This window comes from Pezoporus occidentalis, unplaced genomic scaffold, assembly GCF_034315485.1.
Source record: "Pezoporus occidentalis ecotype Australia unplaced genomic scaffold, CSIRO_AGI_Poc_V1 ctg39, whole genome shotgun sequence".
Lineage (NCBI taxonomy): Eukaryota > Metazoa > Chordata > Aves > Psittaciformes > Psittacidae > Pezoporus > Pezoporus occidentalis.
The window spans coordinates 3637745-3649956 of NW_026915713.1; positions in this window are offsets into that span (position 1 = coordinate 3637745).

Below are 12212 nucleotides of genomic sequence, written 5' to 3' on the forward strand. Positions count from 1 at the left end.
CTTTTACTATGAATTACCCAATTTGTAAAAAATCTGAGTACTCACAACCTCAGTGATGTAGGACTCACAGATACTTGGCCCATTGTGCATTGTTTCTAGTTGGGTAATTTTGCCTAAATTCATGGTGTTTGGCTCAAAACACTACAGATAGAAATCAGGGATCAAAGTATGGGATTTTTTTCAATCAGGAGAGGGGAAAAAAAAAACCAAGTCATTTCTGACGGTAATGACCCAACAAATCCAGCTTGGTATGAAAACACATCAAAATGTGGTAGCTCTTCAGAACAATGAAAGAGTAAGTCTTCAGATGCCAGGGTTCAAGCATGCAGATGTTTTCTTTATTCAACCAATTCAGAGCTGGCAGCATGCAGTGCTGTGACATTGCAACGGGCGTCCCTAGGCATTATTTATTTTCTATATAATTTCATCGGATCAATACACAGCAACAAGTGTATGGCCTATACAGAGATGTAGCAATCCTGTCACATTTGTAATACATATTGTAGCATAAGCTATGTGTCTTTCCAGAAGAGTGAGCTGAAACTCAATCTACGTCCTCTGTTGAAATCACTAACCACAAAAATGAATACAGGATTACAGTTCCAGTCTAGATGCTGTGCTCTAGCAAATGTCAAAGTATTGATTTCTGGGGAACATTTGTTTCAGATACTTTGGAAAAGTTATAAGGGGAATGAAGCAACAAGGGAAAAGGTTCATTTTCAGTTTGAGTTAGTGCAAATGCACTGGTATAGATAAGACATTGATCTTGAGATATGCAGAAGACCTTGTAAATGCTTGGAGATGCAATGAAAGAAAGTTTGAAAACAAGTTTAAGTTATAGCTAACTAATGAAAATAGAACCAAAAGGTGATCATTGTTATTGTTTGCACATAAAAATATAGTTCACCTCTTCACTTTTATTTGCTTACACAGGGAAACTCAAGTGAAAATGCTTATCCACAGGAATTGTAGACCACAGAAGAGTCACAGTCAGAAAAATATTTTCCTTGAAAGCTCTTTGGTGACCATTTGGAAACATACTGCTGTTTGCAGGGTGGAAAAGGGAGAAAGACGCATAGGTTTGTGGGTATAAAGAAATATTTTAAGGATTTTAAAAAGAGGACAGTCCTTCTCCTCCCCCAGTGTTATTATGTTTTTTAAAAGTACCTCCAGGCTTCACTTTTCAGCTCGGAAACTATGCAGGAAACTACGGGAAGTTGATGACTAAGATATCTAAAATAAAATACCTTTGAACCTCATGCTCTGAAACCCCAAACATTGTTATTACTTAGCTCCTGTCTCCTTATAAGAAAACCATATGCTTGAGGTCTCATTCTGGTTGTATAAACTCTGTCTGAGGGCAAGGACACAGGGCAAGCAAAGATTTCAAACAACTAAGTTAGAACAAAAACATTTACAGAATGCACAACTTTGCGGCTTTTTGACTGTATAAATTAAGTGCAAGACTTTCAAATGTCAGAATTCAAACATAAACCAAAAAATTTGCATTATAAATCATGCACTGGCATCTATTTACTGTGAATCAGAACTTTATATCTGTTATCTACAGTATAGCAATACTACTGAAATCTAGGGGTGCTGCTGTTTTTCTTGAACACTTGTTTTCATGTTCATGAATTTCAAAGAACAGTCACCTGAACATGGATGCGTGTGCTAAAATGGGAGTGTGGTTCTTGCAACATTTTTGTGCAACCTCTGCTGCAGTAATGGATGTACCAACCTTTTTTTATATTTTTTTTTTAATAATCAATAATCTAAGTGAGAGTAACAATTATAAAAGATTAGTACATTTTCAGGTTGGTGTTCACTTAACTTGAGGTTAACCCAAGAAAGAAGGGAATGAATACAGACGATAGTTCCTCCCATTTTCTGTAAGTGGCTCCAGCATCACTCCTCCCCTGGAGACACCACTCTTGCCCAGGTGCTTCCAGAGCTAGCCTAAGCTCCGATCAATATGGGGCAACTGTGAGGGGGCTAATGCCAGGTGGGAATTATCCTGTTTGAAGGCAGGTCACCCAGCTGAGGATGAACTGAGAAGGAAGGGGGATTGGTACCGTGCTGTGTTTGCCTGGCAAGCCCAGGTCTGTAGCTCTGGCCAGCACTAAATGTGACAGCTTGCTGTTTACACCCACTCCTCCAGCTCTTTTTAGTGATATCTGTCCAGGCACTCTTGTGGGCAGAAAAGAAGGTAGTTATTTTATTGAAGGAGGGATGGCCAAGCCGCTTGCTTCTGCATGGCACCAGCGCATGCCCTGTGCCTCATGACAGCACCGTGTGGCCACTGCTATCTCCCTCTGGATGCCTCCTGCCCAGGGAACACCTACTGCCTGATCCAGAGTTTTCACTTTCCTGACACAAGCACTCCAGTGTGCATCCCTGACAGGGAAGGCTGCTGTCGTGAGGCCACACACTAGCTCATCAGCGTTTACCTCTCCGATCACTGGGAAAGCTGAGGATGGCATTTCAAACCTTGCCAGTGTAATGGCCACGTAAAGCAGCCATTTTCACTGTGTCTTGCTTTCTAAAACTGTTGACAGAGTAATTCCTGGGAATAAAAAGTTACAGGTCTTTTCCCTTCTGGATGGAGGGAACTTGAAGGAGATAAATCTTGGAGAACATGGCTTTGAACCGCACGTCCTGTCTTGCTCTCTGGATGTTGTTCAATGCCTGTGCTCCCTGCTCACCTGAAACTCTGGACTGCAACATGTTATAATCTCATTAACAGGAAGAATGGCCTGTGCTATTCCAGTTTTACACCTGCACACCTCGTTTGATATGGCAGTAACATGGTGATTAGTCTAAGCAGAGAGTATTTTAGAGTGCCTGATATGTTTCCTAATGATAGGCCAGGCATCTACTTTTTATCACTTATCTGTATCTATCTGCAGCTCATTTAAATTCTCATGCACAATGTTCTTTTTTACTAGGAAAGATACTGTTATCTCCTTTAATGCTCTGTAAATACCTTCACTTTGTGCCAAATTATGTCTAATGGCTCAAAGCATATCTTCACCTCACCTATGCAGTGCTAAAATCTTCCTTTATAATCAAATAAAAAATTAATAGCATATTTGCCATCAAATTTATATTAGTAGGTTTAGCATGCAAGGCAGAGTAAGTTACAGAACTCTCCAAAGGAACTCTACTAATTAATCATAGTTGGCTGCAGCTGAGTTTGCACTGTTCCAGATTCCTTGCTACTTTTTTTATTCCAATAGGTGGTGCTGTGTTGAAACATAAATAATTTTCAAAAATTATGCTAATCTATATATACCTTCTTTGAAATTATTATCAAATTATTATTCATAAAAATTCTTATGTACAATCTGAAGGAAATGTTCCCATTTTGAACAATAAAAATGGGCATTTCTAGAGGACAGTTGGAGGCTGCTCACTGAGTTTTACCCTTATTTGCAGAGGGTTTGAGGGGTTTTGTTTGGTTTTGTTGTTTTTAACCACCAGCAATTGCTGTAATCATGCTTTTTAAAACCGAGCAACATGGGCTCCCAGGACAGGAACATTCTGTGTCAATGAGGCCCATCCCTTGTTGCTACATGTGGCTTTGTCATGCAATCCTTGCACAAATTTATAACAGCTAATCTTAGAACAAGTTGCTCCAAAAACCTAGTCCTGCAAGTATAAGAAATCTTTTATTCTCCATCCTAAATTTAATCATGACTTGTTTTCCTCTCAGTAGTGTCTTTTAAGAAACATCATATTCTGTTCAGGCCATAGATTTGCTTGGCCTAACAAAGCAAAACCTTTTTGATGACCTTTTTTATTTTCAGTAGTCTTTCATTATCCCTTCACTATGCTGATTCTAGTTCAAGCTTGTCGTTCTTGAACACAGAACTGAAGACTGCATTTCACACCACACCAGCAGTTTACAAGGGACGAGTGTAAGGTAATATCGTTCTACGTCTTAATATCATATCTATTTTTTCATGGACACATCACTCTGCAAGATCATTGCCATCCTGCCATCAACCTGTAGACCCAGATCTCTTAATCTCAATGCTTGTGTCCAGTTGATGAGCTCCTTAATTACAGAATAAGCTCATGGTGCTGGCTCCCACAACTCCCTCTGTCAAACTTCATTCTCTTGCTATGTCACGTCCACAAGTTCTTCCTGTTTCCTTCCCTCATGTTTCCAAAATTAGTGCCCTCAGCAGATTTCATCAGAAAATTTCATCACTAAACTTCTTCCTGCTCTGTCAGGGACAAGAATACATTAACAGAATACACTCCCCCCAACTACAAACCCAAGATAATTCCAGCAGTAATTCTTGCAACAGAATCCTTCTTTCAGATGGAGGTCTCCATACATGTCATTTATTGTGCCCTTTTAGCAATTACTCAATTACCACTCTTCTTCAAAACTAAAATGTACTTGAATTAACTGCATCATCTGTTAAAGGAGGAGTAGAAAGATAGAAGTCCCCAAAGCTCCTGGTGGATATTTTCTTTCTTTCCTTTTTTTTTTTTTTTCCCTAATAAAAACCCCATTACCTCACTGTAGACTTACTTAAACTGTTTTTCCTGGAAGCTGATGAAGGTTTTCTCATATATTTCAATTGTACCTTAAGGTCTGATGCTGTCTCCAAGGAAATAAACAACAATGCCCAGATAACTAACGTTTAATGAGATTTTCTATGCAGTTATGAACACAAAAAACATTAGATACTGTATTTCTCTTGATTTAAATAAAAAAAAAAAACAAGACCTCAGTTGCTAACTATTTGCATTTTAGAGAAAATAGATGCCCCTCTCCCCAGCTATGCTTTGAAAGGCAGACCTGAAAATCCTATCATTTGTAATTAGGCAACAAAATTAATATCTGAAGTTTGTAGGCAGTTTATGTACAGGATCAAATTCATGCTTTTTCTTTCTTTTTTTTTTTCCATATTGTAATGACCTGTGTGCTTTACAACAGCATTTCCAAACATAGCTGTTTTGGCTTAAAAGCTATGCCCACTTTTATTTATTCAATTTTGTATCAATGGGATTTAATGAATTTTGAATTAATTAATTTAATTAACTGAATTGTGCTTCTACCTCTGAAAACCATATTTTTTATTTTAGGTGTAAAAATGACCAGCAGTTTTAGAAGCTAAAAGGACTGGATAGCCCAAAACATACACAATTTCTAAACTGATGAACATGCACCTTTTTTAAAAGCAGGTATGCTTAGATATCTTTCAAAAAATATCACAATCAGCTTGCTCTGAAATATCCTAATGTGAGTTCCTATTTATGATTTGAAATATTCACTTTGAAGATGCTGTCTCACCAAATGTCATTTGTCATCCTCATTCCATGGCCCTCACCTAGTTCACAAATGCCTCTATGTATGAAACAGCTGCTCTGCTGTTTTGTCTTTATTTCTGCGAAGACATAACATTTTCTCTTCCATAAGGTACTGGAAAGTTGCTTCATTGTTAGCATAATTTGGGCTTTCCTGAATGTTTCAATGTTGGGGAAAAAACCTTATACCTGTAGTTATAATACGAAAAGAAGTGGGTTTCAATTTTCTTGGTAAAGTGAAAGTTATCCAATAGCTATTTAATGAAAAAATAGTAACAGTGGGTATGTGAACAGTGAATATACATTAAGAAATCTGTGGGCCTGACTGATGTAGAGATGGAAAACTAAAAAGTTTTAGAGGCTTTCAGTCTCATTCCTACCCATTCACAGTGAATTATCCAAAAGTCTTTCCTCTTTGTGTATGTGAATAGGCTGGTTGCTGCAGTATCACATGGAGTGTCACTGTCTCCTTGGAGAAGGAATTAGGGAGCATTTGCCTTCCTTGTACCAGGAAGAGAAAGAGGCCAAGAGCACTGTTGGGAAGGGGAGTGAACCTATGGGCATGGCTGAAAGAGCTTCCTCATTCAATGCTCCCTACAGACTTTCCACCCTTAAAGGTTCTTAAATACCTAACTGCTGAAATAATTGAAAATTAGTAGCTTAAATAGCTTTTGGTATTGAATCAATATCTTTGGGAACTCCTGTTAAATTTGAAGACATCCCTGCATGTATTCTTGGCAATAGATAGCACTGAAATTACCACAGTGGGAATTTTTTTACTTACTACTCCTAACACCTGGATCTTCACTCTGAAGGAAAAAAGCTGGCTAATGACAGGCTTTTGCGTGAAGGGAAAAACTAGATTTTATGATCCTTGTTGATTTGCTTTTCACATGAGCTCACTAAAATATGACCTAAAGAAGAAAAAGTTCTCAGTGTTAGCTGATTTTCATGAAGCAAAAGCAGGAAGCTCCTGAGGGTCCACAAGTTGGGGCAGAAAGGTTCCTCACCCAGCTGTGGATGTTGCAATTTGCAATGCACATTTGGTTTCCAGCATGTGACACCACCTGGTCCTACCCTGATTGCATCATTGCTGGTGTAGGGAATGGGAAGGAGATTGTTCACAAACCACCATTCCAGAGGAAAGTTGTCAGCATTCCCAAAATGTATTTATGAGCTTTAATAGCATTAATTTTAATGAATCATTAGCCAGAATTGTGTGAGCAAAAGGGTGAGGCTCCAAGAGATCCTGGCAGTCAGATGAATCAGAAGTTGGCTTCATCTTGGCCTTTTTGCTTCCACACACATGAAAGATACAGCAGTGCAATTATTCCTACACAGTCCTTTGGACTAGTTTGATTCTGTGTGCTGAAAACCCCCAAATCAGGGCTGAGTTCTGGCAGATGCCCATGTGGAGGAATAAAGCACTCCTAGATAAGTCTGTGCATAAGCAGACAAAACCATTATCACCTTACTCCTTTGCCTTGCATATCCATGCTGCTTTGTATTCTTTCTCACAGTCTTTGCAGCTCATCAAGGGTTGCACAAACTAGCTGGAATAACTGGAATGGATAAATACCATACAGCTTGCTAGAACAAGTAAAAGCTCATGCCTCCCAAGAAAGGCTGCAAGGAGCTGGAATGCAGAGATTCCTTCCAGATCTGGGAAGAGCATTTCCAGAGACAATATTCACAGAGAGCCTCAAATATTAATAAATAACACATTTAAGATAATTGTGGTCAGATTTTTTAATTTCGATTTTAACAGTATGGTCTGTTCTATCTACTTAGAGGAAAGAAAGAGACAGAAAGAAACACACAGACAAAGAAAGAAAGAGAAAGAAGAAAGAAAGGATAATGAAAGGATGGTCTGAACTTTATTGTTACTTTAAATTTCTTTAGACTTCTTGTATATTACATAGATCTCAGATAATACTATCAATACTTTGCTCTAGTAAGCTATTAGTTAAGGGACATTAATGATAACTTTCATGTTTTTCTAATTTATCACGTGTACATGCATGTTTTAGCATTGCTGAACATTTATTCTGGTTTTTCTTGTCTTTTCAGTGGTTGATTTATAACATTTTGTTAACCGTGCCCATGTGTGTAGTTCCCATATATTGTGTATCCATCTACAGCTAGCTTTAATTAAGGTAGATTGAATATGGGAAGCAACTGACTGCTCACAGAACAAGTAGCTCCACTGAAATTAACCTACCATGTCAAATCAGGTCAGGGCAAAAGTAAAATCTTCTCCAGGATCCTTCATTTATCAGCTGAAACTAAGACATAGACATCAGAGAAAAAGATCTGAAATTCTACAGTTATGTGGTTTAGGGTCTAATTTGGATTTAAATCATGGCTTGGTTATGTACTTTTCCTCCACTGAGGGTGAATTTTGCTTGCATGAAACAGAGGAAAGATTAAGCGTACCGAGTGGTGTAATCATAGAATCATAGAACAGTTAGAGCTGGAAAGGACCTTAAGATCATCTAGTTCCAACCCCCATGCCATAGGCAGGGACACCTTCCACCAGACCAGGTTGCTCAAAGCCCTGTGCAACCTGGCCTTGAACACTGCCAGGGATGGGGCAGCCACAGCTTCCCCAGGCAACCTGTTCCAGTGCCTCAGCACCCTCACAGTAAAGAATTTTTTCCTATTATTTAATATCTAATCTAAATCTCCCCTCTTTCAGTTTAAAGACATTCCCTGTCACTACATGCCTTTGTAAAAAGTCCCCCTCCAGATATCTTGTAGGCCCCTCTGATTAACTTCTGTCACTGCCTGTGTAGTATTTGTAATTTTGCATCTCTGTGATAGATCAGTTATAAGGAATAATAATTAAACAGACAATTATGGACATATAGCTTAAAGTGATAGTAAATTACTTTCACTTAATAATATAATCATCACTCTTCTGCCATTACAGTCACTGTGAAATGTAGTAAACAAAAGTAAAAAAAGCCAGGTTTAAATTGCTTGGGGGAAAAAGGTATCATCTTTAATTTTATAAAAGAATTTATATTAGGGTTTCTAACTCTTTTTTTTTTTTTCTTTTTCCTCCCTACCTTTATTTAGGAAGCTAAATAAAAAGCCTCAAAGTAATTATGTCTGTTATTCCAAATGAAGGAACTATTACTTATGTGAACGTGACATATTTTGACCATTTGAATAAATATGACTTTAAGAGTCACACTATGTAACCCTTCATCTCAAAGAGGGGAAATGGTTAGAGATTTGTTAATATATAGATTTCTTGATAGAAACTGAATATTTTTGTTTGGAAAAGAACTAATTATACGGCAAATAAGGTCACTTCATTCCTCTATAAGTTACCTATAGGTAGTTAAATTGACATAGCTGTAGCAGTTTATTATACTGCTATAATTCTGCTGGTCTATTTGCATATGTAGGCAAGTGTTAAGGATGAGTTATACTCCTAAATTTCTTTAATTCAAAGATGAGTGACTCTCCATCAAGATTTAGTAAGTCTGGCTTATGGGGCTTGATAGCACATAGTACACCAAATAGGCAAGACCTGGGGCTGGAACTTGGATAATATTTTAAAGTATCCTGCTTCCAGGTCCTAATGTGTTTGCTTCTTTAGCTTCTTAATAGCCTAGAGGATTTGTGGATTTCCTTCAGATTCTGGCTGTTAGAGACTGAGTTGTCAAAGGACTTAGTCCACATCACGTCAGATCCTCTTGCCATCATCATCTATTCAAATCTGAAGTATCTTTAGGAAAATGTTGCTCAAATAGCCCATACTTAAAGTAAAAACTGGAATTTATCAGGAGAATAAGAGCTTGTAATAAAAACAAAACAAAACAAAACAAAAAACAAAACAAAACAAAAGAATTAAAAAAGTCCACCAACCACAAAGCCCAGCAGTGCTGGACTATGAGTATTTGTCCTGAGACCAGGCACATCAGAGTTGACATCCATGTCTTCAGGGATCCCCCTCTATCCATACATATAGTAAGATATGTCCAGTCAGAGGCGTGAAGAGAACTGCATGGTGAGTACTGGTGTAGTTTATTACCCAGGTACACCACCCTGCTAATGTAGTCAAGGGACACAAAGCTTGATATCACATTAGTGCACTCTGCCCTTCTTCAGCTGTCTTAAAGCAAGGGCAGAGCTCCAGGTGTCCTGGGGAGGAAGGGCAGACTCAGCCTCTCCTTGTCCTTTGGCTGTCTGCTGGTGTTATGGTTAACAGAAGGGCTGATCTTACTCACACTCTCCTAGGCAAAATCCTATTTCTCCATCAGGGCTGCAGCAGGGAAAGGGTCTCTTTAGCCCTTGGTAACATACTCTAGGGAGAGTAGTGGTAAATTGGCTGTGAAGGAAACCTGGGAATCTCCTGGGAATCAGAACAGCTGGCTAGAAACCTCCTGTAGTAGGATGCTCGACTTGCAGCTCCAGCAGCTAGAAGAGAGGGGAAAATGAAGATCTTCGAGAAGTATGCAAAGCGTAACCCCCTACAGGAAGTGTCTGGCCTGGCTACAGCTCTGTGCCCAGAATGTGGTGGGAAGCAACAACAGTGGACTGCCATGCCACTCATGAATCCCAAGCCAGCAGCTTAGGTCTGTAGCCCCAAGGCTCTGTCCTCAGTGACTTAAAGGAGAGCAAAAAAACCTATTTCATAACTGTTGAGCACCAAGCAATTCCCCCCCCCCCCCCCCGCTTTCTTTTTTTTTTTTGGCTTGTGGGTTTTCTGGCAGTTTCAGTTAAAATGTTGGAGTATTTGCATAAGAGGTTCAAAATGCTAGTGCCACCATGTCTTGAAGGGTTTGAATAGCTCTAATTACAAGAAGAATCATTCCAGTACTTATGGGTAGACTGCAATGAAAGCATATTGCGAACAAATAAAATTCTCAAGCTAGAATTTTGCATACTTATGAATGTAGATTAATGCAAGGTATTGTAATTGAAAGTAATATCAAGACATCAATTGAAAAGGTATACAAAGCTTTACAGCTTTCAAACACTGTAGCTGAAATAAAGATCAACATACAAGATTGTATAAATGATTTTTAAAATAACTTTTATAACTGGCTTCTTTCAATATGCTAGTGATACACAGCTAGTCTGCATATAAAACAAGCTGGCAATTCCACTACTGTGTGTCAGTTCATAATTATGTACAATAAGTGTTGCAGCTATAGGCACAGGGTACTCTTTTTCTTCTGGAGGGTCAGATGAATCGTAGGAGGAATAGCTTCATTGTTTGTGGTTTGAACTTTTAGAGTCAAACCCTGTACCAATGAGATCAGAATAAGCCTTGTGTATGTCTTTGGAAGAACTAAATGTCAGAAAGATTTAAAAAAAAAAAAAAAGATATCTGGGATCCTTATTTTCTCTGCCATGCTTTATAGTTTTTTTGTTTAAAGTTATGATGCTGTCACAAAAAAAAGAGTGGCCAGCATATAGGAATATGCTTCTATTATACTTAGGCATCTTTTCTGCAGATTGTACAAGTTTGGTTTTGTTTTCTCTACGTGCCTCGGCACTTCTGGTTCCATCTGGAAGCAGACATCAAAGCACTGCAGTCCCACAGGCAAGCTAGCATTTTTCTCTTGAACTGAACCAGGAAGCACTGGAAGGCTTACAAAGAGGCATGCCGTCGCAGGCCTGAATCCAGGGTGCCACAGAAAATCATCGTTCAAACTTACTTCAAGGGGCACCAGACCATATTTTGAAGACTGATATTTAAGTACACTGCATAAACCCACCTGGACATCTTTTATATTCCATCATAATACACATGTTTTAGAAGGAAGGGCTCCTTTTCAAACAGTTACAGTAATCAGACAGAAAGCAGAGGAGAAGCTTATTCAAGTTAACCGGCAACATGCTGTGCACATTATGAGACCTCACTTTCAGTAGACTCATAAATTCCACAGTATTTTGAATGGGGCTGTGTTGAAGAACAAAGAAAAATAGTCTGCCTTTAAACATGATTCCGTTCCTGCGCTTCCCTTCTCTGAAGGCTGGTAACTTCTGAATTAGAGTAATTACTACAGCTTCTGGTTTGCAGCAATTAGTCTTCTTCCTGCTTTAACGTGCACAATATTGAAAAGGTCAGGGCAGAAACAGAGAGATTCTTTCCCAGTGAGTCGTTGCTCACATCCCCCCAAGTGTCTGTGTACATAAATTGTCTAGGTATAGATGTATATTTGTCTTTATAGAAGGAACAAAATGTGAAAATCCCTTTGATGCTTTTCAGAAACTTCAGAAAATTTTTAAAGATGTACTTAGCTGAAATTTCACATTATTTTGTGCTTAGGAATACAGACTATGTACCACCACCATTACTGTTCTTCAGAATGATCCCTTTTTGGAGGTATAAAGAAACATAAAAGTTAAGATATGGGTACAAAATTATATTTCATGAGTGAAACACCAACTTGCCTGATCATTTCAGATAATTTCAGTTCCTTTACTACTGATGCAAAGATAAAAAGAAAGTTTCATGTTATAGGGAAAGGCAGAACTGCGTGAAAAACAGCTTTTTCAGTTCACTTAAGGTTCGGATTTAAGTTGCCACTGTGAGCTGAGCTAACAGCTTGCTGCTGCCAAAAGGGGGAAGTCTTGCTCTCTGCACTTCACTCCCCATGCCTCCCTCCCTGCTCTTTCCTTTCCTTAGCCACCAGCCAGCCACCCCTGCAGCCGCTGCTGGCATCCCTCTGCCCAGAAGAGGCCAACTTAATCCCTGGAAAAAAAAAAAAGTTCTTGTTTTTCTTTTGGGAAGGTGAGGGGACTGGTTTTCTTAACCGTGTTTTTTTTTTTTTTTCCCTGGCTATTTCAGTGAGTCAAATGAGCTTCCTCGGCAGGCAGACAGGTGGTAGAGCTGGCTGTGGGGGAGAAAGGAGCAGGGAAGA